Genomic DNA, 27,854 nt, shown 5'->3' on the forward strand with positions numbered 1-27,854 from the left:
CCTATGGGAGCGCGGGGCGCGGCGGGGCGCGGAGGCCGGCGGCCGCCTCGGCGGGGCCGGGTTGAGCCGGGCGCGGCGGGGCCGGCCCGGCCCGGCCCGGCCCGGGGAAGGGGTGCGGCGCGGCGCGGCGGGGGTGCCCCTCGGCTGGCTGGCGGGTGCGGGCAGAGGGGGGGAGGGAGAGACGTGTCGGAGCCACCGGGGAGGGGCGAGACGCGCGCGCCCGGAGGAAGCGCCGGGCCAAGCCGGTGGCGCTGGAGGGGCGGCCGGTGCGGGGGTGCCGGGCCTCCGGGACCCGCCGTCTGCTTTCCGGACCGGTAGTGCTTTCACCTCCGTAAAGCTTAGGACCTCAGAAGTAAGGAGGCCGGGGATGCCGCCCCTGCCCCGGCCGCAAACAGAGCCCTCCCCCCCCCCCCCCCGACCGGTCCCGCAGAGCCGCGGACCGCCGTTGCCGCTCGCCGCCTCCCGCCGGCCTGTGGGGGCCGCTGCCCGCCCGCGCCGCCGCCGCCGCGGCAGCCGCCCGCCCGCGCCGGCAGGGGGCGCTCGTCGCTGTAGCGGCGCTCCGGGCCTGGCCTGGCGCCCGCGGCGGCGGCGTGCCCGTGCCGGCGGGACGGGGCTCGGGAACGGCGGGAACGGCCTCTGCCCCGGGGGGCTGCCTTCCCGAGGGCCCGGGGGCCTCCGCACGCTTCCATGCCGGCTTCCACGCCGCTGGGCTGGCGGCGTCCACAGTGCTAAGCACGCTCTGGCGGGTTTTTGCAGCATTTCTTTCCTCGCTAGTGTCTTGGAGTAACAAAGGCAGTTCCGTGTAAATTTAACCTTTTTACAGCAGTTTGTTACCAAGCTGTTCTCGGGTATTTCATAGATTCTAAAGACAGTTCGTGGACTTCAGTGTATAAAGTAGTACCTGAGGTGACAAATTCATAAATCGGGGAAAGAATAGGTAGCTGAAAGGACCAAAATGGAGTAGAAATGTAATTTTTTTCATGAAATTATCAAGAAACAGTGTTAAAACAATTGCAATGGAGAATTAGGAGAATGCCCTCAAATTTAATTTCAGATAAAATACATATTCAATGTACAATAAGTGCATCAAATCAATAGTTTGACTGGAAAGAAGCATCAGCTTTATATATAAATAGTTACACAGGCATATGTTAAAAATAAAGTTTGATACCTGCTAGTGCTTTATAGTCACAAAAAGTGTGCTGGGGGAACTTGGAAGGCAGAAGCAGGAGCTGATTAGCAGGATGCTGTGTCCTAATTTATTCAAGCACTGGATAACACCTCTGGAACTGTTAAAAGATCTCACAGTCTCGAGGAGTGGTTTGACTCTTTTATATTTCTTTTCCAGAACCTCTTTTCTCACGGGTGCCACACAGACTGAGCCTCATAGAGGTGCGAGTCCAAGTGTAGTGAAGGTAAGAACTGTAAAGAAGGGAAGTGAAAGAAGACTTTCTTCCGAAGAAATTTACATCTTCTGATTTTCACTGAGCCTGTGCCTTGGTTCACACTGATAGAACGAAGCAAGCAGTTCTGTGTTCTGATCCACTTTAAGTTAAATGCTTTGAAATGTCTAAAAATCATTATTTTCTATTGCTTTTACATTAAGCACAGGTAGCCTTCAGTGTGTGAGCATTATCTTGTCCATATGAGCTGTTGGTGTCAACTTGTAGTTTACATACTGATTGCTTGCAATCTTTAGCTGTAGAGAAGTTAACTGTCCACAATTCAAAGGATTTCTTAATTATGAAAGGAGAGTACTTCATGGCAAAGAGTGTAGCCAATAATTATCTACTGCCAAGTGCCAAAACACATGTGAAATGAATGTTAACTGCTGGGAACAGAAGGAAGCTGATTTCTTGTGTGGCAGTTTGAGGCTTCTAGCATGAAAAAGAAAATAATTGTTCACGTATTCTGTTAACTTCAAATGTAACAGTATTTTCTGTGTGGTGGTGGCATTCAGGAGAAATAGCATAATAACTCTGGCACTGTTAATTCAGAAATGGTGCAAGTTATGTACAGAGAGACCATTCTCCACATGGGTTCTGAGGGCTTGTATCGCCCCTTGCAGCTGGTGGGACTTTTCCAGTTGTCGTGGTTTAACCCCAGCTGGCAACTGAGCACCACACAGCCGCTCGTTTACTCCCCCCATGGTGGGATGGGGAAGAAAATCGGAAGAGTAAAAGTGAGAAAACTCATGGGTTGAGATAAAGACAGGTTAATAGGTAAAGCAAAAGCCGCGCATGCAAGCAAAGGAAAACAAGGAATTCATTCACTCCTTCCCATTGGCAGGCAGGTGTTCAGCCATCTCCAGGAAAGCAGGGCTCCATCACCTGTAACGGTTACTTGGGAAGACAAACGCCATCACTCCGAACGTCCCCCCCTTCCTTCCTCTTCCCCCAGCTTTATATGCTGAGCATGACACCATATGGTATGGAATATCCCTTTGGTCAGTTGGGGTCAGCTGTCCCAGCTGTGTCCCCTCCCAATTTCTTGTGCACCCCCAGCTTACTCGCTGGTGGGGTGGTGCGAGAAGCAGAAAAGGCCTTGACTCTGTGTGAGCACTGCTCAGCAATAATGAAAACATCCCTGTGTTATCAACACTGTTTTCAGCACAAATCCGAAACATAGCCCCATACTCGCTACTGTGAAGAAAATTAACTCTATGCCAGCCAAAACCAGCACACTAGTGTGCACACAGTCACCCTTCCCGTCTCTGGGCAGCAGCAGAAATTCTGTGGTTTTTAACCAGTCCCACCATCTGATCACAGCCTAATCCTCTCCTGTGTCATCACCTCACGAAGCTAGAATGAAGGGGTTAAGGCTTTTTAGCCGGGTAAATGTTTGTGTTTCTCTGAAGGATTTCTCATGCAAGTCATAGATGTGAAACTTTAGATTTCCCCTTTTGCCATGTAAGAGAGTCCAGCTGGTTTTGGTTTTGCGGTGTGCAGCTGCAGATACTTCTAAAGTTTGGGAAAGTGTAATAGCTTGGAGATCTGTGTCTAAAGAAGTTTATACTGACTTTTAATATCACAACACTAGAGATAACTTTTTAGATTAGTCCTTCAAGAAGAACATCTTCAGCTTTTATTGTTTTTTATACATTGCTTAGTAAACTTTTAACTGTTTTATTTGCAGATTAATCCCACCTATATTTTTAATTTTATTCTTTGTCATACATTTTATTTTCATCTTCAACACTATTGTAATGTCATGTACAGCTTCAGTCTCTTACCTTTTATAACTTCTGGATAGCCCATTTACGGTGACATATCTTGTTGCATATGCTCTGTTATGTAAATATAATATTTTATGTTGATTAAGGTATACAGGTCTTAAGGGCATCTGTTCAGGGATGCATGTATAATTTCTTCCCCTACAGTGTTTTATTTAGTCTTTTTCTGAGATGCCTGTATTATATTTTCTTTACCTTTCTGCACAGCCAATGCTTCTGGACTGCTTTTCTGAGGGCTTTAATTATCGTGCTGTCTCTAAGACAATTACATAATTAAGTAGTTTTCATTTTCATTCTGAATTTGGTAATTATAACTAAAACACTGAAAAGTGCATCAGCTGCAATATGAAGAAACTCAATCATTAAAAGAAAATGTACCTAGAAGAGAAACACAGTCAAAAAGATTCTACTAATAACCAATAAATGAAATGAAAACTAAAAGGAAATAGGGAGAATTGAGCTTACTGGACTTCTTCAGTCTGTTGCTTTAAATGATAAACTTTTTGTAGCTTTGATGATTGCAAAAATGTGATGCTCTAAGGAAAATTTATAAATATAATTGTAGTAGTTATAAGAAACATTTCCCCAAGTATTGAAGAATAGAGTGCTGAAAGGACAGGTGTTTTATTGTTTCATAATTTTCCATGTTTAATATTTTAAAGATAGATTCTTTATTTGCTCTCCCTAGTTCTAGCACTGCCCCAATCACGTGTGTGTTTGTATACATATATACTTTTCATTTTTTATTGAAACAGATGGCATATCTCCTCTTTCAAGGCTCAGGCAAGGGGCGGCATAGGAAAAATGATAGGATTAAAATTATTTTGAAACAAGAAGACATCTTTCTCATATCCTATTTCCCATACACCTGTTAGTCTTTCAAGCAAGCAGTGACAGTAAACACTCAGAAACAGGGATGTGTTTCGGTTGTGGTGTTCTGAAAACCCTGCCCTGTTCTTTGAGCGTTCTTTGGTGTTCAGTTCCTGTGACTACCTGGTTTTCAAAAACAAAAGTTAGCAGCTGAGCTCCACTGAGCTCAACAGTAATACTCCTACCAACCACAAAGGGAGCAGATTAGGCATTTGTTCCAGCTCTGTTAGAAAACCTCTCCCCTAAATCCACCAAAGTCACCTGAGGCTCAGTGCTTTTAAAAATCAGGTCATTTCTTAAAGCATATAAACATGAGTTCAGAAGCCTGATTTTCAGCTCTTCGTTGTGAAAACATTAGACAAGCTTAATTTCTGCAGAAATACTACAAAGTCAGGGTTTTTAGAATTTAAGATATGTATATGTGCTCCAGGGAAGATATGGAATGCTATGAGTAAAAAGCGTTTTTCTGGCCTCTGGAGTCTGTATATATCATACATATATGTATGAAACATTATCCATGCGACCGTGCAGTGCAGACATGTGAGTGGAATGATAGTGACGTCTCTGGAAGTCCAGATGAAAAAATGTCTTGAAGCAGTTAGAGGTCCTGATTCAGTCAGAAGTTTCACATACGGTTATGCTGCCGACATCAGTGGGTATTTAGGCAAGCATTTATGCTCTTTGATGAATTTCCACTCGGGCCTGCAGGAATGTCTGTTCAAATGCATGTTTGAGATACTTACATTTCTATCAGAGTAGTGGCTGTGAATATTTTGAATTTTAACATCTACTTTAACATTTACTAAATGAATACAAGAGCTACATAAAACGTACAAGACATTTTTATTTGGGGGCTCAGTCCTAACCTACTACTGGTAAAACAGATTTCCCAGAGCATCGGGAATTCTGTATTTGTGTCGGCATGCTTGTGGATGTAGCGCAGAACTCGATCACAGAGGAAACCTGGACAGGCAATCATTTAAAATTGTCCTCTTTCCTCATGTGAATGTTAGCCATAGAATTGAGACCTTCAGAACATGTTTTGAAATATATTTTAAGAATGTAGTGATTCTAAAGCTATAATTCACAATCAGATTTATGATAATAAAAATGCAGAATGAAGAGCAAAGCCTGCAATTTACCATTTAAGTCAATCTCTGAGTTACACTGAAAATCAGCGTGAAACCTATCCTGGTGGTCATGAGTGCCTAGCTTCTTAAGTCTTCATGTTACCAGAGAAAGGATTAAATGGGTCAGGGGTCTAATTTAGTAAAACAATTCCTGTTTTCCCAGAGGTTTCCAGGGACCTTCTTGGTGAATACTGGGTTATTTTGAGAGACAAAGCATCAGAAATTTGAGCTGGTGGAATGAAATGTGCACAGTCCAGAGCTGCGTATCTCTAATTCCAAGTCACATGGCTTTGATATGTGGCCCATAGCTAATCTGTGGTGTTCTGTTAAACAGGAAAATTGGTAGTGTTTTCAGTTACAAGTGTGGTGAGCAGGCTACATGGCAATCCACGAGAAACTTGAAAAGATTGATGATTGTCCATTGGCTCCAAAACCTGGGGAGATGGTTTGAAGGACTAAGGTCTTGTGTGATTTTTTAGGGCCCTGACCATGCGTATGTCAGGCTGTATTTCATATTAGAAATGTAATAACCACAATCAAATGTTTCTCTAGTTTTCCCATAGCCACATTTTACAGTTGTATCATAGTCTTTCTGGTAAACCATACTTCAAATATCATATTTTAATTCACCTTTCACCAGCCCACATTTGCCACTCAACTTTCAGTGAGCAGCCGCTGCTGGCGGAGCGCCAAGAAGGTGTCAGTACTAATTCATATTTGAGAAGGCAGAAGATCCCATAGACATGTTAAGATTCATTATTGATCAGGACTTTGTCTCCACAAACTGAGGTTGTTATTTTCACTGGAGTCAGGAGTCATATTGCTTTGATGAGGAAGTAACTTGGACATTATCCAGCTATTGATATTTCTAAAGTGATGATCTGGCTCTAAATCTGGCCGCAGCGATGCATTGCTTCACCACACAGATCTTATTACATATGCCTGTCATTAGTAATGCTTCTGACTTCGACTTCTGAATGCCTTGAACACAGAGCCTGGTGGTTTTAGTTTTAGTGGGTTTTGCGTGTAAGGCTGTTCATCCTTTTACTCTTGTATAGTGTTGCCAGTGGATTGCTTACTGTTCACAGTCATGTAAGAAAGTTGCTGTATGTGCAAAACATGCTGCTTGGGGGAATTGTGCAGTACTGGAAAACTTTTATATAAAAAGGTAATCTGCACTGGTTTTCACCACAAAAGTTCAGAATTCAATATTAAGATCAAAATGACATGTCACCTTCTTAAAAAATTCTAATTTTTCATTTTCATAAACGTCTCTGTATGACTCACTCAGCAATATTATGGGCTAGTAAGAATATCTACACCAGCACAGAGGATTCCAGAGTCAATGGTCCAAAGTTACTTTTTTCTTGGTTAGAGTTGATGGAAATGTTACTGAGCTACAAAATAAGTAATGAAACCTGGATTTGGTCTGGTGGTTTTGGCTGCTGACGAGTGTGCCTCCCTCAGCTCACACTGTGTGACACCACCTGTAGCACTGCGGGGGTACCCGTGTTCCAGCAGAGCTCTGGCAGAGCAGCCACTGCAAGTCCACTTGAACCTCCAGCACTGTGCGGCTGAAATGCAACTCGAGCAAGGCCAAGGTGATGTTGGTTAGAGAATGGAGATTGTCTGAAAGCCAGAGTATTTTTCCCTTTTTTATGCACGTGCACATGCGCTACCATCAAGTCAGTGCTCTTGTCTGACTGCTGAGTCAGCCTAGGTAATCGGATGCAAGGTGATACTCCTTTCACACTGCTGGGCAATATTTTAAGTAAAAGCTTTCCTATTATACTGTATATGTTTGTCACTTCAGGTGAGATTCTTCTCACCAGATTTAGATACTTGCTTTACGGAGGCCTATTCTAGGTCACAGCCATCTCGTTTTAGTGTGCATGTCTACGTGTACTGTTGTAGATGTCTATGTCTACTATTTTAGATGTCTGTGTCTACTATTGTAGACATTCATATTAATAGTTTGAATCCCATATTCCAAACTAGTGCAAAATATGACTGCCTTCCTCTCTGTATGCTGCTTTACCAGGAGGACTGCTTTCCTTTTTTTTTTTTTATTCTGATGAATCTATTTGTGATGAACAAGCCTGTTCAAGGGCTTGGTCTTCAAGCTCATTAGTAAAAAGAGAAGCACACGTCATTCTAAAACTAATTCCATCTTAACGGTTGTCCAACTTAACTGGCTTTACAGGGATGTTCTCAAAGCCTGATATTGGAAGAAGTCTTTTTGACGTCACATTAATTCCAGTTGGGGTATATGTGATAATAGGAAAGGGGTATTTATTAATATTTCATTATTTAAGGGTATACCAAGACTTTCTGCTATATATTTGCAACCTCAAGATTTTTGTGTATTTTTTGTTTGTCTACATGTTTTGGTGGTAATAATAGTAGCCTGGCATGCCTTTTGCCATTTGCCATGTGCTCACGGGTATTTCATAAGTCAGTTAGCAGAGTCATCACTGTAAATATAGTCATTTTTGCTTTTTTATTTTATTTGGCATGAGGAACAAAAGCCCCAAACATACTTCTAGTTTTATATACCTTCTTAAATACATTTTATGCATAGTATGGATTCAGTAACCCCTTTGGCCTGGTTGAAAGGATTTTCTTGTTTGTTTTTCTTTCCTTATTTTAAATGAAGGTAAATTAATCCAATTTAAAACTGTTAAGTAGGAATATTTATTAATCATTATTTGGGTGCATAATAACAAGAGTCCCCCTACTTTGGCTTTATTTTTATTCAAAAACACTGAAATATTCTTTAGATGAAACCTGAGCAAACTAAATTATAGCAATGCCTTGCTTCCCTGAGTCTTGCACTTCACCCGCTGCAGAAATTAGAATATGGAAAAAATAAAAGTCTAATACCAACGAGATAAAACTAGCACAATGCAAAAGAAGATAATTACATTGCTCAGCTGTCACAAGGCCAACATAAAAAAGTGAAGTGACTCATCTTCCTTCACATGCACAGCCTGCTCAAACATACATATATAATTATTTATTTGTATGGTTTTAATTCTTTAGCCAAATGTCACTACTTTATAATGTGGTTTAACTACTTAGGGATTTTGTTCAAAGTGTTCATTTATAGTTTTATCATTGAACCACAAAAAAAGTGTTCTAGGCTCCAATGTAATTAACTTGCCTGCAAGTGTTGTATATCATTAAATCTTACTTTGTATGAGTACATGAGTTCAAAGACAGCTCCCCTGCAAAGATAAGATACAATATGCAGTGAACAAGGGCTGCTTTCTATTGAAGGCATATTCCTTACCAAACCAGTGTATCAAGCAAGAGTATGCTCAAGACATAAACATCAAGAAATCTTCATATAACATTGTAATTTTGACTTTGGAAGTAGGTGGACAATTGACTTAGACCATTTCTTAAAAGAAAGGGACTAAGATTTATAAGTCATAAGTGTGTTTTTGAGTTTCACCTATGACCTTATGAACAAAAGCTATAAAACTCTGCAATACACAAAAATGCTGGAAAGGAAGAACAATGGTATAAAACCTTTGAATAATAATTGCCATCGATTTAAAAATTTTGACAAAATGTGATACTCCCATTAGGTGGAGACTCTGAAATAAGGAAGAAAGATTTTCTGGGTTGGAGGTGTAAATATACTTTTGTAGAGAGTTTTTATGCAATCGTCAAGCTGAACAAAGTATAGCAGGTTTGCCTCATAGAACTTAATGTAAAGGTTAAGGCTGGGCAAATAGTATTTATGCTAATTTAGCTTTTTTTTTCTGGCTGGGAGTCATTCCTGGTTGTTGGGCAGTGTGTTAGTGGTTCATGTTTGCTGAAGTTACTTGGATGAATTTGAATTTTCAGCCACTGAGTTATTTACAAACTGTTTGCTTTGTCTGTTCACCCTGCTCTGTTAAGTATTTGCTTTGGTTCATTCTATCAAATTTAATTAATCAGTGTCAATTCCAATATGTGCAATGCCTGTCAGTGCAAATGAGAGGAACCCTTTTGCTTCTCTGACTGGCATCAGGAGGTGCTTTGGCAAATCATACTGCACTGACATGCTTCAGCATCTTTCTCTTTGTTGAAACAAAAATGAGGAAAAAAGGTAAACCTCATACAAACAGATCTTTTTGTGATGTTAGTAGCAAACCCAGAAAGCTACTGTTAAAATAGGAAACTTCCTGAGCTGTATGAAAGTCAAACCATTGAAGATAGTAGGCCTACAGAGTGAAAGAAACTATAAACAAAAAACTTACTGACTGGTGTCATTTTCTTGTCGATCTCGGCAAGTATCTACTCACAGGCAGGCATCGTAAGTAGTGACCCACTTCCTAGAACTGATTTTCCCTTCTTTTATTTTTTACAAATCTTTTGAAAAATTAGTTCAAAGGGAATACAAAGGGTGACATTATGGTTGAACTTTCTGTAATCTAACTTGACTGAGGAAATGTGGCTATTTGGTCTGAGTTCCCTCCCCAGTTAAAAAGGGAAAATAAGCACTGTCAGAAATCAGTTCAGCCAGTGCAATAATAGGTCTGTGTGATACGTCCTTTTGCAGCTATATATTTCTTTCTGCAAACTAGAGGTGCAAGAAGAGCTTCCTTAGATGTAGATTCTCAAGTTATATGAGATGGAGCCAATGCCAAAAGAGATCGGGAAACTGGCATGAGTTCAGCAAAGACCCACTGATGCAGTCAGGGGCTGGAGCACCTGCCCTGTGGGGAGAGGCTGAGGAACTGGAGCTGGCTCAGCCTGGAGCAGAGGTGGCTTTGGGGGGGCTTATGAGGCAGCCATCAAGAAGATGGTGCCAGGCTTTTCACAATGAGGCAGCATCCATAGGTTGAAACAAGAGCAACTGAGAGCGTAAGGAAAAACTTTTCGCTATGAGAACAGTCAAGCAGTCCCTTCCAGTCTGAATTGTGATCCTATTCTTACTGGAAGGTCTGACTATCCAGGCCACATCTACTGCTGGGTGAGTTGTTGGATCTCCACTGGTGTCTTCTGTCTCATGAAGTCATTAAAATGTTAGAAAAGGAAATCACATTGCTTCTGTAAAAATCTTTTAAGACAGTGCACTGTTGGAAGATACTCTACAGCATCCAGTCTGGTTGAGAGCTGTTTGTTGTAAACTCATTTCACATCATTACAAAGGTGTGACATTACAGTATTCCATTGTTTTCTCTATTTTTAGTGTGTTTAAGATAACATTTGAACTATATCCACCAGATTTCACTGTGAGTTTTATGAGCTTTTTAATACAAATGTTGAGCTTTTACCTGATCTTTTTTTAGTCCTTGCACCTGTAGTACCATTATTCTCTCAAAGGCCAGCTGACGTAGCTCTTTGAGCATATGAATCTTGACATGTCTTGTTCTTCTCTGCTTTTCTGTCTCTCAGAGAGTTCCCCTATTGATCTCTGTTCAGTATTGCTAAGGTAATGAGTTTACTACCAACCCTGAAGTAGATCACAAATAAAGCAAAGCTCTTGTGGCCTCTATGAATCATATTCCCCTTAAAATATTCCTAATTCTCCATCCACAATTCTTAGAATCATAGAATAGTTTGGATTGGAAGGGACCTCTAAAGGTCATCTAGTCCAACCCCCCTGCAATGAGCAGGGACATCTTCAACTAGAGCAGGTTGCTCAGAGCCCCGTCCAACCTGACCTTGAATGTTTCCAGGGATGGGGCATCCACCACCTCCCTGGGCAACCTGTGCCAGTGTTTCACCACCCTCAGTGTAAAAAATTTCTTCCTTATAGCTAGTCTAAATCTACCCCCCTTTAGTTTAAAGCCATTTCCCCTTGTCCTGTCGCAACAGGCCCTGCTAAAAAGTTTGCCACCATCTTTTTTATAAGCCCCCTTTAAGTACTGAGAGGCTGCAGTAAGGTCTCCCGGAAGCCTTCTCTTCTCTAGGCTGAACAACCCCAACTCTCTCAGTCTTTCTTCATAAGAGAGGTGTTCCATCCCCCTGGTCATTTTCATGGCCCTCTTCTGGACCCACTCCAACAGGTTCATGTCTTTCTTATGCTGTTCCTCACAGTATAGAACTCATCCCATTATCGCTAAAAAAACTAAAGTCAGTAGGTTAGAAATGTGTCCAGAGACCTAAACCCATCCACTAATGCTGTTGTTTTTCTGGAGTTTGTTGATTTTGTCCAGTTGGTTAAGTATGATATCTTATTTTTATGGCTTCCCCTCAGTTTCCTTGTGAGAAACCTGGTATGTGCAGCTTAGCATACAAAGATGCTAGCAACACAAACAAGCTGCAAGTGTCAGACTTCAAAAGAAGGAACATGAAATGCACTCTGAAGGTCAAAATCAAAGTGACAGCTCAACTATGAGTAGTCCATTCCGACTTTTGGAGAGGTGAGGGTTTTCTGAGGAGAGATACAGTGCACTCTAACAGGATCAGCTTCACATAGTTACTGACAGCTGAAGTATAGCAGATACAGCCTGGGCAAAAAAAGATCTAAAGGTTTAATTCCACCTTTCCTTTCCGACACAATGGAGCTCATTTCTTGTTTCATGGGTGGTGGGGTGGCAGGGGACAGAGGAGGAAGACCTTCTCCTTGCATTGTTTTTTCAAAGAGATGTGATGCCTGGGTTTCAGTACAGGATAGTAGATGATGGATCGCCATCTTGTGAACCTGGAAAGGTGAGACTGAGCCCTGGGTCTGTGAATAACCCTGTGTATTACGCAGGGCAATTACACATTTTACTTTGCTGATCTTCTGTTGCCCCTCTTAAACTTTGCTTGTCTACTTCTATAGGAATACAGTCAGGAAAGAGATGGAGTCTGGCTGTGTGTTTGTTGAGACTCTGTAAGGTTCTCTAAAACGTTTGAAAATCATATTGTGGTTATTTCAAAAAACTAACTCAAGTCATAAAGACAACCTGTGTTCTCCACAGCTTGGTGGATTTTACCAATACCAGTTCTTGATTTGATTTGCTTAGTTTCTAATGAATGCAAATGTGTTCCTGTCAGAAGCGACCTGTGCTAATTTCACACTAAACAGAAACGAAACACGAAGAAAGACTCCAAGGTGGTTAAAATATTTTTGCATAATGGCTCAAAAGCTGAGTTTTGCACAGTCGGTTCTCCTTTCAGTCCCTTCACGGGAACTGGTTGTGTTCACAGTGCCATCAGCATGCTTTATGTGGAACAAGGCTCTTCTGAAAGTTGCTTGTGTTAAAACTGCAGGGATTTGTTTTGCTTTGTGGAGAAGGCACAGGAAAAAACATTTGGAATTGAAGGTGGAGATTACCTACTCCGTATCTGATACTGAAAGCAAATATAAACTCAAACCACACTTTCCCTTACCTTGTATATCCTCTGTGTGTGTCTTAGTACTAGCTGCTACAGCCATTTTTTTGACCAATTTCTTTCTCTTATTTCTCATTACTGCTATTAGTGGGAGTAATAATATTTAATATTTAAATATTAATATTTAATAATAAAGTAATATTTAGGGCTTGCTGCAGCACCAGGGTGCAACTGCTGTTTCAGGAAAAACTCCTTCAATAAAGCAACCATTGAAAGGTGACTTTAAGCCTAAAGGAATACATCTGGTGGGGTGCTTGCTCCTGAATTAATATTTTGGAGGGCATACTATTGATGCTATCGGTGCCTTCAGGCTCAATGCCTGCTGCTTTCTTGCTCATTTGGAGGATTAGCATCTGAAGAGATTCTTTGGGACACATGCTCCTTAACATGTCCGATCTACATCTGCTATGCCTCCTCTCCATGATCCAGTAGAGATTTTTCCACAGAGCACCAGTTGTGTGAACTTAGCAGGGAGAGGGGAGAGTTTCCAGTGTCTGCTGGTCTTTGCCATCCTCCAAAGACATGTCTGAAGGCAGCGTGGCTGGATGTCCTGTTGCACACTCTGGTTCCAGTGCCAGAGCCCTCCTTTGAGGTGGTGTAGAAGGCGGCAGCTGGAGTCTGTGAAGCCCTGTGGGGCTGTCAGTAGGCAGAGTGGTGGTGGTTGGATGTCAGAAGTAATTGGTGCTGGGCCTTTCTATGCATCTTGATCCATAGCTGAGAGGGTGTAAGCCCTCACTTCTGGCAAAGAAAATGCTTCTCTGTCTCACAAAAAAAGGGAACAAAAAATACTTTGAGCTGAGATATAGATCGCATTTCTCTCACATCTGGGTTACTCATTTGCAGGGGAGGGCAGAGTCCATGGTTATGGATCTTGATTTTGAGAGGAATGAGGAATGCCTCTTGAATGAACTGATGTGCAGGGTGAGGAAGAATGATACAGAAGGCTGAGGGATAGGCTTAGAATTATAAATCATAGCTCTCAGCTAAGACTGGAATTCAGATTTTAATTTAAAGCTTAAAGCAAAATCAGATTTTTTTTTTATGTTTTCTTTTTTCTGAAAGCGAATATTGGATTTAGTACTAGTGGGCCTTGGAAGTTAGGTTTTGCAAGAAGAACCTTAAGAGAACATAGAAGTTTAAAACATCAAATTGACAGATATGCTTGCCGTTCTCAATACACATTTCTAAAGATCACCTGTAGCCAAGAAATGAAAAGGCATTTGAGTCAGATGACAAAAAAAACTTGTTGATAAGACTCTTTTATGGTGTCCTTGTGCCACCTCAGAGTTTTTATTGTATTCCTAAAACCTCTTCAGTTACCTTTCTGTAATGATGAATTTGAGGGCATGGTATTGCCTTTACATCTGTCTTGTCCTTAAAATCTGTTCTAATAACATGTTCCAAAGTTCAATTTAATGTCTATAGGGTTTCTGAAAAAAGAGAAACAAATAGGGAGACAAGAAAAAAAACACCAACCTTTAATTGAAATAAGCTGCAGAATCACTATATGGGGCAACATGAGTGCACAATGAAATTAGGAAACTTAAGGGAAGGAGAAGGATCACAGAGAAAGAAAAAGGAATGGGTTAGTGTGTGATGTCCGTGTGTATTACTTACAAGAGGTTTTCCTAGCATAACCAACACTCATTTTCCAGACGGCCAAGTGCTTCGCATTACAAAATGCACTATTCAGCACTTGGAATTAGCCAGGCAAAACTGAGTTTTCTTATGCTGGGTGTCTGCCACAATCTGAGGGTTTTCTTCTTCTTTTTTCTTCTTCTGTTGATCTGCTCGAGGGTAAGAAAGCTCTGCAGAGGGACCTGGACAGGCTGGATCGATGGGCCGAGGCCAACTGTATGAGGTTCAACAAGGCCAAGTGCCGGGTCCTGCACTTCGGCCACAACAACCCCATGTAGCGCTACAGGCTTGGGGAAGAGTGGCTGGAGAGCTGCCCAGCAGAAAAGGACCTGGGGGTGCTGGTTGACAGCCGGCTGAACATGAGCCGGCAGTGTGCCCAGGCGGCCAAGAAGGCCAATGGCATCCTGGCCTGGATCAGAAATAGTGTGGCCAGCAGGAGTAGGGAAGTGATCGTGCCCCTCTACTCGGCACTGGTAAGGCCACATCTCGAATACTGTGTTCAGTTTTGGGCCCCTCACTACAAGAAGGACGTTGAGGTGCTGGAGCGTGTCCAGAGAAGGGCAACGAGGCTGGTGAAGGGTCTGGAGAACAAGCCTTATGAGGAGCGGCTGAGGGAACTGGGGTTGTTTAGCCTGGAGAAAAGGAGGCTGAGGGGAGACCTCATCGCGCTCTACAACTACCTGAAAGGAGGTTGTAGCGAGGTGGGTGTCGGTCTCTTCTCCCAAGTAACTAGCGATAGGACGAGAGGAAATGGCCTCAAGTTGCGCCAGGGGAGGTTTAGATTGGACGTGAGGAAAAATTTCTTTACTAAAGGAGTGGTTAAACATTGGAACAGGCTGCCCAGGGAAGTGGTTGAGTCCCCATCCCTGGAGGTATTTAAAAGACATGTAGATGAGGCGCTTAGGGACATGGTTTAGTGGGCATGGTGGTGTTGGGTCGACGGTTGGACTCAATGATCTTAGAGGTCTTTTCGAACCTTTATGATTCTATGATTCTATGATTCTTGTCTTCAAATGGTTTAGCTGTTTTTGTGAGAGTTGTTCATTTTGCCTTCTGTTTAAAAATCCATCCATATTTGACCGTGCTATAAACCAGGTAGAATTGTCTACTTTATCTGCTGAGCCCTGCCAGACATTAAAACTAAGGTATGTGGGTGGGTTAAACATATTTCTTGTTCTCTCTTCTTTGCCCTGTAACCCATGCACATGGGAAGAAAGCCATTCGAGTTGGATGCTGATGGCACAGAGATCTGATCTAAACTAATTGGAACAAAGAACATAAGATAAAGAAATCGAGACTAGACATTGTTGGTGCTGCAAGGAAAGGCTAGTTTTGAAGGCTGGCACTTGCTGAAAAGAGAAAGGCAGACTGGTAATCGGGGAGGAAAGTAATAAGTACTGGGAATCAGCGATGAGGAGAAACAGACACCACACAGATCAGCACTTGGTGGAAAACGAAGGTGAACATATGCTTAAAATTGGTAAAGTAAAGCCTGATCCCACTGAATTAAGGTTGTCGTGTTATATTTCCTTAACCCTTGTGAGCTCAAAATTGTACTGTTAATGTCCTTTTAAGGCAGTTAAGTGAGTATAGCCCTCCCTGCACATGCACTTTAAAAGAGCCGTGGTTTGTGTTTTTCACCCATATATACGTGCATTGCATCTTAACTGTCCACTTTCATCAGCTGAACTATAAAACATGGAGTGATCTTCACTACTATATCACACAGCTGAGAGTAAAGAAAATACTTTTAAGTGTTGGCAGTGGTAAGAGTGCTACAGAATAGTGCTTTAACAGAAGCATTCCTTCTTTTTCCATTCTGCGTTTTTGTAGAAAGCTGGTAATACCACCAAAAGTTTAATATAAATAACAAATGCTATTAAAAAAAAAAATCATTAGCAGTACAATCTGAAAAGAAACCTAAATGATTTAAAAAGAAGGGGGAAAGAAATATAGCAGTCTTTTAATAAGTTCAAATAAAATACAATGACTAATAGAGATACAAATGTCATGAACTTTTCTGGCTACAGAAATCCATAAGCGGCTCAGAAGTAGTTGATGTAATGTGTTTGGTTCATTCGTGTTAATAAAGACCTCATTTGTTTTACTACTAGGATTTTTTTCATTGGCTCAAATACGCCATTTGCTTTGACTTTTTTTCACATGCTTTAATTGCCAAAGGGTATCTCAAATGTTCCACTCTTCCAGAGGGAAGAAAAAGTCTTTAGAAATAAATTCTCAGTTCTTTCAGTGATTTGAAAGATCTGGGTACACTAGGACAGGAAAGTTAAAAACCCAAGACCTCACTATGCTTCTTTCACCGGAATTCAGTCATCCGTCATATACGAGGAGGGAGTCCTGAATTCACAGAGTTGAAAAAAGGGCAATTTGAGAAATTCTGGCTTACTGGCCTCCTTTCAGATAGTCTTCTCAAAAATAGTTTTAATCCATTTGGTTAGTGTATTATCCTTGAAATAAAGAGTAAGTAATCCATTTCTGTACAAAAAATACTTGATGTTCCTGTAGCTTTCCCTACAATACTCAATCACTTTAATCTTTTGCCACTGTTCCCTAGTGTTTATTTCATAGTTTAATTCAGATATTGCTGCAGTCTTCAGAATTCACCAATAAAAAACCTTCTTTAAAGAAGCACATTTTCCTGTCCTGGATGCTCACAGCATTGAACATCCCCTTCGGTCTCCAGGTGGATGCATTACTGAACTTCTTCCACAGCCTTTTCTAGCCCAAACCTCGAATGGTTTTTCACAAAACCACTGGTGACATGGTGGTTCAAACACAGGGCTAGCAAACTCTACCTGGTTTATGATAACTGCCTCACTAGGCACTTTACTTTTCCTGATGACATCACTGATAAAAGAATTACTGCGTGTTTTAAAACATGTACAAGACCCGTTTTGTAAAAGTAATCCACGTTCTCCACTCTCTCCTGTACAGCTTTCCGGTGGAAGTGTCAGGCAGGAGTCATCTACAGGTCCCACTTCCAGCTCTGCTGTGGGTTTCCTGATGCCTCTCGGTTGAGCCCTTTACACTGTTTAATGCTCACTGTTTTATGTGGGCAATGGAAAGGGTAACCTGTCTTTCCCCTTGCCTCTTTACTCTTTTGTCTTCTCTGGTTATACTGAGGGCTCTTTGTAGCAGAGATCACTCGTAAAAGATGTCTGAAATCACCTCTTGTAAATGTCCCGGATTTTAGCTCTGGTCTCTATTGTGGTTTTTAGCGATTTAGGGCTAGAAATGTCATCTTTAGCTTTTCTGAATCAAAACATAATGTGCTGAGCTCAGAGGTGCTAGATATCATCAGTACCAAGAAAATACTTCCAGATAGCAAATGGTTCAGTCACTGCGAGCTAAAAGTGTATTGTACAGCAATCCCGTCCTTCTCTTTGAAGAAATCAATATGTCTGTGTTTCCTGACCTAGTGACATTTTTTTGTCTTTTTCATATTGAGCCTCGAGTACATGAAATATGAACAATATCTTTCTCAGTCTTGAAAGGTCTTTTAATACATCCAGAGACAAAAATCATATTATTCACAGTGGCCTTGGTGCTTGTTAGTGTGAGGAAAAAATCTGTGTAATTCCAGCTACAAACACTACTGCAAGAAAATAAGAGAAAGGCAATGTTGTGTATAAATCTTATTGAATTGCAAACTGCTTTCTCAGCAATCAGAGCTGTACACTGATGCAAATCAGATGCTCACATAATGCTTTTATGCAAGGAGGGTGACGAGCTGCAGTGATTAAGATACTCTTTGTATGTTCATACTGTGTTGTCCTTTCACTTTGGAAAAAACACTGACAAATTAACTGCTTGAAATGGACCATTCTAAAGCGACTCAGAGTCAAACACATCTCTCTGCGATGCTGACTTTTTACCTAATTCTTTTTTTGTGGTTTTTTTTCCCCGAGGTGCTTCATGGTGCACAGCAAGATGAACAACCCCTTTTCCATGCCGCATCTTGGGACAGCGCGCTCATCTCAGATGCACATGCAGGTGCTGTGCAGAGTGGCACATGGCTAAGATTAGGATGTGGTCTTTAGCTGACATACTGATGAAAAGGCAGCTTCTAATTTAAGACATGTGCTCTGCATCACTGCACATCCTGACTAATACAAGTTATAGCATTTGTGTATGGTCTTGCAGTGGCTGTTTTTCAATAGAGCCATGTCAGGAATTGGATTAGAATCTAATCTTTATTCTTTTAGGTAGTTAGTATCAAAATAAGCATATATATACTAAATGAATCTAATACTGGTTTAAATGTCCAAAAAGATTTTTTTTTTTCTTCTTATTTGTCTTCCTTCACCATTATCGCTTTGCAAAGTTCTCTGGCAGATGAGTCAAAAAGCACATCAAATAGTAAAGACTTTGTTGAAAATTAATTTATTTAGAACTGATAAATGTGATATCCTAATGGAAACTGTATTTGCAGAATTTTTTGTGTCTGTATCCACCTACAGTGTAAAAATGCAGTGTGAATTTTTTACATTTCAGATATTCAGTGGTATCAATGAACTGCTTGTGCAGAGTCAGAAGACCAAGGATTGATGACAGAGATGGTAGAACTACTGTAACCAACTAATTAGAGATATAAAGATATCTCCTAGTAACTCTTCTTCATTTCTAGATGACATGCATAAGCATCAAAGCTAGCTCAAACAGCCTTAACCATTTTGAACTGCTGATTTTCTCCACGGTTCTTGGATTAATCTTACCATAGTGTAAGATAAAGCAAGTAACATTTCATGTGGAATTAATTCAGATAAAGTTATTAGGGAATTGAAATAAAAGCTTATCTGCAGCTTTCTGATAATAGCAGAAACAAAATGGAATATATTGAGTTTGGGGAAAAAACGCTGAGAACATTTTTATGCTAAAAAGGATGTTTGTAAGGATATTAATCTGTAGATTTTTTTTAAGTTCCTTTAGCATACTCCTTTCCAACAAAATATTTTTACAGCAATGTGAAATTGCTGTGCAAATAGCATAGCTAAGACCAAGTCACGAGCGAGGCAAAGTTTGAGATGGTAAAGAAGAAAACGTACCAGTAATTTGGATGATCTCTCCTTTTCCCTCCTCCATGTTTCTCCTGGGGTCACCAAAAACAAGAGAGCAGAGTTGTTTTGCTGCAAAGAGTGATGAATAAAGCACCGGTAGCTGCACCAAGCCAGGAAAGGAAACAGGAGGAAGAAGACAAAAGAGAAAACAATGGTTGAAAGAGTACCAGATATATTTGTCCAAAAGTTTATACTATCCATATAGTGATGGTACAGTATTGCTATTATTTGCATCATACCTGTAGGTTTCAGCTGAGATCCTGCTGTGTTGGCTGTTATAAAAGCACATAGAAACGAGAATCTGTATCTAAAATGTTCTGAGCATTTGAGACAAAGAGGGTTCAGAAGAAAAGCAGGTGCCTAACATACCTTAGATACTGTTTTTGATTGTGGTCCTGATCTGATTTTGATTGTGGTCTGAATGCTGGCCAGAAACAATATATTTTAAATGTCTATTTTATACAAAATGGTTCACCCTACATCAGAATTCAGATCTGTGGCAGAGCCAGAAATAGATCCAGGTCACCTGGGAAACTAGTTTATTTCCTTATCCTGAAGTTAATTTCTTATATATAATGTAGCGATAAATTAGCTGAATGAAATCCTCTTCCACCTCCCTTCCTTGTAACTGTTTGGTGACATTAATTGTATTTCCGCATTATCTGACCTTCCATATTTATTCCAGTATATTAACACTATTCCCAGAGAATTTAATCTTTGCCCCACAGGACAGCTCTGTGTAAAATATTGAAAAAAACACTATTAAGAAATGGCAAATAAAAAGAACTTGGTACCAACTGTCTGATCTTACGTCAAATGCATCCTCTAACTCATAATGCCATAAATAAAAAAAAATCACTGATGGGAATTACATTATGTCTTTCAAGCCTGCTGCTATTATAAGTGAAACTTGGATGGAAGACAGTCAAAATCAAAAGAAGTAAAGGCATTCCACCCTTCTCTGAGCTTCTACTACAATCACAGATTCAAGTGAATTGGGGCATTTTAATGTAGCATTTGTCTCTTTTTGTATTTAATAAAATATGAAAAATAGATTTGTTATGTGAAATAGGCAACATGTTCAATAGTGGGGTGCGTCTTAGCATAAGGTACTGTTGTCTGTAGCTGTTCTTCTGGTATGCTATTGCCAGATATTATAAACATTTTCATGTCCACAGTGTGGATGAAAACTCAGTCCCTGACTACCTGGAATATATTGAAAAATGAGTAAACACAAAGGGTTTCTGTGTACATTGTCTGGAAATGAGAGGTAATAAAGTAGCAAGGGCATGGCAAAAATGCTATTTCTGCATTCCCTTTGCAAGGCTGCTTTCCTTCTGACGGGGAAAAGAGAGGTTGCCCTGAGAGGAGCCCAACCTCAAAGACTGGAGTGGAGCTCTGCTGTCTTACAGCCAGACGAGCCAAATGCACAGCATGAGCTCCTGCTTCAGAAACGAGAAAGGGTATTTGGTACACTGATAGGCACCAAACAAGTCCTATTTGTAGTCACTTATTCAGGCTGGGTATCTCGGATGGAGCTGGGCTGTGGGCAGGAGAGGAGATGTCATGACTAAAGCTTTTGACACTTGGTTCTTAAGGAAATTCCTGATTTTTCCAGTCCTCCTTTTGCTTTCCACTTAGAAAATCAAGATGCAATATTTTGCTTGGGATTTCACATTGCCAAGTCAAATCAAACACACAAAAAAGCTTTCGCTTTACATTCAGTCTGCTTCAGTATCGGGCTTTGTGAGCCAGGGGGTTACCACACAAACTGGGATTAAGGAAGATGTTTTGCAGTGGTCTCTGGGAATGATACTTCCTGAGCTTATTTGTTTGCAGACGAAATCCTATCATGTATGCATTTTGTCATGATACTGCTGGCAGTGATATAGCAATTTCCCGTTTTTCAGGAAAATTTTTACCCTAAAAATGGATTGTTTCTCTATTTTCCTCACAACTTTAAGAATGTTGTAAAATGGTTTCTATTTTTTAATGTGCTTTTCTGTTCTTATTACTCTCCCTGTCCCTAAAATGAGTCTATAACGAGAGTCACTGCTGTTGCAGTGTTGCTATAACTCATTATCCACAGACAGAAATGAGAACTGATCATGGCACAAGATGAGTCCATTCCCATCCCAGCACCTCCAACTGTAATGTGAATGGAAGACGGCAGCATGTTTGCTCATTCAGGCTGTGACAGGAATGAGAAATGGGACAAGGGCAGCTCTGTTTCCTTCTAGGGTTATGCTTTGAAATGTTTTGAGTCCTGAAAATCTCAACAGCTGGTTTATAGAGCTTTTTCTACTTGTCCATCTTTTTAACCAAAATATTAACCAGGGGAAAAACTAAATACACTTTTCTTTTCACTAGGGCTTGATCCTACAAGAAACTGGCAAAATGAAGGTGAAGGTGACAGAGAAAGTACAGAAAAGACACTCAGGACATGGGAATCATTCAGAAACAATCTGTAAAGCTTCCCCATCTTCTCACCAATGTAATGTTGGCAAAGAAGTGTATTGGTCTTGTTCATGGTAAGAATAGTCAAAGTTGTATTATTCTTGGTCCATTGTGTGAACACTCTTGTAAGGATTTTTGTATGTCTGCACCATCCCCAGATCATTAAATTCCAGTGTGAAAATTTCCCTGAGAGGCCACACCTTTGGAACAAATTTATGTTGCTAATTTATACTTGCAGCTACTTGTAAAGTGTTGTCCTAGATTTTTTGTTCCTTGACCATCACCATGGCACATGCCAATACTTGATGACAGTCCTATCCACATACCTCAGCTCTGTTCCCTTCATATAATGTGTTTCTGTGTTGTTCTTTCAAAAGCATTACATAAAATAAGTCGATAAAAAGACATATGATAATAAGCATATATGCCTCAGGCTTCATGGTTTTAAAATGTCGTGCTTACACAGAGAACATTGTTAGTTAGAAGTCAGCACTCTCAATAACCCATTATAGCTTTGTTTACTCAAGGGCACACAATAAGCTCTAATTTCAACTCCCAGCCAAACGCTCCTTTGCTTAAACCCACAGTACCCCATAACGCGCTCAGGCTGCCATTCACTTCACGGGCATTGTTTCAGCACATATTTTCCATAATAAAAAGTCGCACCTCATGCCAGCCCAAAACGAAATCCATTCTGTCAATCAAGGGCAGAATTACTTCATGACTTTGGCCTTCGGTTAATTAGCCTTGAAGTAACGTGTTTCTGTTGCTCTGGATCTAGAGAGCACAGTAAATGCCGTGCTCTGAGATGCTGAGAGTGACAGTGAGACACTGGAATAGCCACATTTTCAGAACTGCAGAGACCGTCCTTGCAACAACACACACCGAAGGACAGGAGAACCTCAGAATTGTTTGTGGGTGGAGTGAGTTGTGTGGAACAATTTTGGTAAAGGACTTGTGCACAGAAGGATATTCTCACATCTGGGGGGGGCGGGAAAAAGGAAAAACAGAAATCAAGCAATCAAGTTCCTTTGTTTCCTCCCCTTTCCTATTTTCAGGATAAAATACAGCAGCCAGCAGCAAAAAAAAAAAAAAAAAAGGTGAGAAAAAGTGCACTTTTGTGCCTTTTTATACTCCATCAGTTCAAGTCCACGCATGGGATTGTCTCTCCCCTGCCTGTTCTGGTAATTACTTCAGTCAAGTCAGAAGTCAGCTGGAATTTCAAAAGTTCTGGTGGAAAACATTTTGTGTCATTCACATAACTGCACTGAAACAGGTACCAGGACAGTTTTGGCACTCCAGCCTCTAATTCCAGGAACTGTAGAGAGGCATGTGGCAATTAAAAAATTAGCAGTGTTATCTGAATTTTGTGAACCTCAGATGATGTTTAGTTTGGGTTCAGACCAAGTTTTGGGCAAAGGTACAAGGATTCTTATTTAGTAAGAGCTGGTTTTATGCTCCCTGTAATTTGGACTTTGACTGGAGCTGTTTTTCATTTGCATTATGCTAGTTGTGTATATTAAATAAATATCATTCAGGTTATGAATTTTGGCAATGTTGATCATGGCTTACATTTGAAGGTAATTTGTAGTTTCATCATTTTCATAACTACATTTTAATTTTGTTAACTGCTAGAGCAATTATTTAGGTATTTTTTCCCCCCCCTTAATTTTATTAAGCTGAAAAAAAAATTCTTTTCCTTCCCTCTAAGAAAATTGGAAAAGCAGGGAAAAGTCTGTTCTCCTACTCAGCTGAATTCTGTAGTGAGAGAAGCGGTTATGGGACTGCCCATGGTGCTCCTTGAGGACGTGACAGCTGGTCACTTAAATCATGGATGACCTCTTTCATGGGGATGCTTCACAATTATGTTTTAGGAGCACATTTGCCTACGGTTGTGTTTTAGGAGCACATCTTTGCTTGTTTTGGCAAGCCTCTCAGTTTCTTGCTTTGCTTTTATATTTCTGGTACAAGTTTTCCCTCTTAGTAGCTTCTTTTCAGTGTTGAGCGTAACAGAGTATCTTGCAAAGCTTTCGCCATTTTCAAGCAAAACAGAATCAAGCAGGTAGTAGGGAACCCTATGCCAAAGCAATTTCACAGGGCAGTAGTGAGTGGCACAGTGACCACCTTTTCTCCTAACCCACTGGGCATGCTGCAATCACTCCTGTTGCATAGTCCACGTCTTTCAGCATGTTCTCTCCTTATTTTCTCTGAAAGACTGTTATTTGCCCCCTTTATTCCTGCCCAGCTCCTGTCCTCTTTTTCTGGACTGTGACTGAAACTGAGCCATGTTTAGTGATGCAGTAATTTGCCTACACTCTTTTTGATTAGAAATCATGGTCTTGGCTCCATTGTTTGCTGAGTCTCGTTGCCATTTCTATCTTTATTTTTTTTCCCCTATTTTGTCTTTTTTACTTGTGTTCTCACTAGAAGTTCCAGATAATACTGGGGTCCCTATGCAGTGGTGTGGGTCTTCAAATACCCAGTTGGAGGGGGACCCTTCCCCACTGAGCTTAGAATTTAATGCTCATTTTGTAATGATGCTGAGTTTGGCTTTGTGCGCATACATAAACATAGCAAGAGACATTGCCTGCCCAAGAAGCATACAGTGCAAGCAGATGTACAAAACAGAAGAAACCCAGGAGGAGATAAGTAAATGAAGTGGCTCACTCCATTGCAGAAAATAGTAGTATTTATTCCTTTATTTTTCTATTTTGAGATATTTCTATTTAATTCCTTCTTTTCAGTATCTTAAACTGAGTTTGGAGTCGATGTCAGGGGATCCCGAATTGTAGGATAGAAACCACTAACGGTACTTCAGGATTATTCAACTTTCTTCCACAAACCTGTATGGCTGAGAACTGGTCTTTTGTTGCCACCAAGACCTATTATATTAAATGTCAAAGTAGTTGAGCAAGGTATCAGTATCTGGTATGCAAACAAGCTTCTCCAGACTGGACAATCAAAAAGCTTAAATATTCTGTATCCAAGCTACTGGAGAAGCTGTTCCTCTTTTTAAATGAGGATGTCCTACCAAATACGACCAAAAGCCAAGGCAACATGGTATCCTGACAGTGATGGGGTCCATCAGACCTGCAGAAGAACAGGGCAAGAGAGGACTTGCCTCCTCCCATGGAGTGCTTTCCCAGTCCCCAGGGGTTTGCAGCCCAAGAGCTTTCTGTGTCTTTGTATTCCCATGGCTTGCCACTGCCCACTAAATGGCCAGACATTACTGCGGTGGATTTAGATAGAGAACATGGAGCTGAATTTAACTGCCCATGCAGTAGAGCTGGGAGAATGGTTCATGGGAACGCTTGCTTCAGTGCAAAGATGGCCAGCATAGTCAAAGCCCTCCTGGGCATAAGCCATGGCACTCAGTATCACGTCCTCTTCCCTTCATGAGGGAAAGGCTTTTGGAAAGCCACCCCACTTCCAGTCACTTCCAGTCAGGCAAGCACCGGGAGTTGATCTGTGTGATACGTTTGAAGATCCCTCTATCCTTGAGCACACCCATGGCAGTACGCTGTTCTTGGAAGCTAATCACAGGTAGCCCAGCAAGGGGGGTGGGCTGAGGACAGTGCATCTCATTTCTCTGCCATCAGAGAGGAATGTGCTTGCTCTGTTTGGGGGTGGCGGGTGACCTCACAGTCTTTTCTTGAGCTAGACTGTTTTATGAGCATCACAGAACACCGATGCAGTGCCTTATACATCAGCCTGTGAAAGTAAACACGAGTTGGGAGGGCATACATTTAATGCACGCTGTGGTTCACCATCTTTTGAAAAGCTATTGCTTTGCTCACTGAATTGCTGGCAGATATATTGTTAATTTATTTCAGGAAGAACACTGAGGACAAGAAGAGGTTAAAAAAGACTAAATCAGCACATCACTGGGCTGATCTTGAATCTTTCCATAAAACATAAACCTAATTCCTCTACCTGGTAGGGGGACCAAAGCTTGGCTGTGTGTCACAGCTCACTGGGTGTGACATTCTGAAAAAAGCATCCGCTCTGCTCCTGGCAATGATTTTCAAAAACAATTTGCACTTTATCTCTGTGACACCAAGAGTTCACACATCAGCCAACACAGTCAGGTATCAGGAGCGAATCAATGGCTGGCTTACCTCCCAAGGTCTGTCCCCGAGTTTTATTACTGCTGACAGTGGAGCCAGCAGTTAAAGGGCAGCGTGAGATGACCAATTTGTAGATAACACTAGGTTTTGCACACTAGCTGAGCCTACTGGGGCACAGTTTCCTTTACAGTGATGATAGTATCAAAGAACTTCCAGTATAAACTTGCAAAAAGGTTACCCAGTTTTGTTTGCCATTTGAAGCCCCACAAATGTTTTCTTAAACAGCAGGATAAAAGACAGCAACAATAAGAATAACAAAACCAATAGCTGTATACAAAATATAGCAAGAAGCAGTGTCTTGAGAAAACCGTGCTTTTTAGCAACTAGAAGCAGAAAACCAACATAAACACATGAAGTGGGATAAGACATGTGGTACTGGGATATAGTACCATATTTTCCATTCTCTTTAGGGAAGGCCACACATATTGTCTGTGAATGTGAAGCAGCTGGGAAGTAATATTTATCAGCCTGAAACGTATACTGGCAATCTTCGGAGTAAGCTATATTTTGCAAATTACACTACTTGCACTGCCAAGTGGAAAGATGTTTAATGTGAAGAGTTCAATAATGAAAGGATTTTAAAGTAAAAATAAAAGATCCATTCTTAGCTCATTATTCTCTGATATGGGAACATAAATACTTGTTAAGGATAGTTGAAGGCTATCCCTACTCAAAAAACTCTAGCTGAGTGGCCTTATGTGGTCCTATTGAAACCAGTAGTAAATCCACTGATTTAAGTCATTTCTCTGCACAGTCTTCCATCAGCTTATCTGAGTATGAAATTCCGTCAAAACTTCTGTTATTTCAACCATTTTTTTATAATTTACTGCATTTTGTAACTCTCCATAACTTGTGCTCATCTTTGCTTCCCACTTGTTCTGTAGGTCTCATGGTCTTTTTGCTTCTAAAGATTTAATATTATTCTGGAGTCCTAATCCTAAGTAACCCTGAACATTAGTGGGGAAAGAAGTCTCTTTCAAGTATTAGTACAAACTTATTTAGTCACTTGCTGTCCATGACTTGAGAGCCCATTTTAGTCCCACATGTTTTAGATGGATGAATGATGTGCGTGTGAATTAGCAGCGCTTTAGTGTTGGCTCTTTGTTACAAATCAGATGAAGAATGTGCAGCCAGGGTGAATAAATAGAAGTCCTACAAAATCACTCAGCTTTTTAAAAATACCTTGGACCATGATGCTACATTTTCAATAGACTCTTTCCAGTTTGATGTGAGTTGTGTCATCTGGAGTTCAAGGAGAAAGATGCCTCTGCATGTCAGTGCAGCTGCTTTTCCTAAATATGTAAATGTGAAGGATCTAAGGTGAAAGTCTCTGTCACTCTTCTCTCCACAAGCCCATTAGTTTATCATAACCTGGCTTTAGCAGGAATGGCTTTAAAATAATGCTTGCGAACACACTAATGAAGGGTGGCCGTGACTGCAGGTGGCAGAGCCTTTGGATGATTTGTCAAAGAGGGGTCCAAGCAAGCTTTGTGCCTTGCCTGTGGTATTGCCCAAAGCTGGGCAATCTGAAGGGGATGTGGAATAGTTATGGGGTGTTCGTGAAGGGCTGGGGACAGAGCTAGGGAGCACCTCAGTCCAGTACTAATGGACATCTCAGTATTGAATGGAAAGAATGTCATCATCCTCTCCCTGCCCCTATCAACTTTGTGCTTCTAAGTTTGCACAGTATTTTTACTTTCTCGTTTTCTTTCCCCCATAATTATCGCATTCCCTGTCTTCTGCTTTCCATCCTGTTAGCCTCGGATTTGACAGGAAACTTCTGGTGATATCTGAATATGAGTCAGAACCCATCCAGAAACACAGCTTACTTACCATATTGATAGCCTTGGGCTTTTGCTGAGTTCTTACTACCCATTGTTTAGAGCCATTTTTAAAGCACAGTGTGGCTTTAAACAAATATTAGATCTAAAATCTAGGTCACCTTTCTTACTGAAGGGCAGATAAAAGGTTTGCTCATTTCCTAGTGCAAAATCATTTTTAC

General features: G+C 41.0%; 1 long non-coding RNA gene across 3 annotated transcripts; it reads left to right on the forward strand.

Annotated features, from left to right (window-relative positions):
• The first annotated feature begins 111 nt into the window (after positions 1–111).
• Positions 112–23,302, forward strand: LOC143158440 (uncharacterized). 3 transcript variants are annotated; one of them, XR_012994995.1, is made up of 4 exons: positions 112–155; positions 1,349–1,415; positions 18,120–18,204; positions 21,639–23,302. It is a non-coding gene; the product is annotated as an uncharacterized LOC143158440 (long non-coding RNA). The 3 variants fall into 3 exon arrangements; XR_012994993.1 differs by lacking the exon at positions 112–155 and adding an exon at positions 266–352; XR_012994994.1 differs by lacking the exons at positions 112–155; positions 21,639–23,302 and adding exons at positions 266–352; positions 18,706–20,426.
• The last annotated feature ends 4,552 nt before the right edge of the window (positions 23,303–27,854 follow it).

This window comes from Aptenodytes patagonicus, chromosome 1 (genome assembly GCF_965638725.1).
Source record: "Aptenodytes patagonicus chromosome 1, bAptPat1.pri.cur, whole genome shotgun sequence".
In the NCBI taxonomy this organism is placed as follows: domain Eukaryota; kingdom Metazoa; phylum Chordata; class Aves; order Sphenisciformes; family Spheniscidae; genus Aptenodytes; species Aptenodytes patagonicus.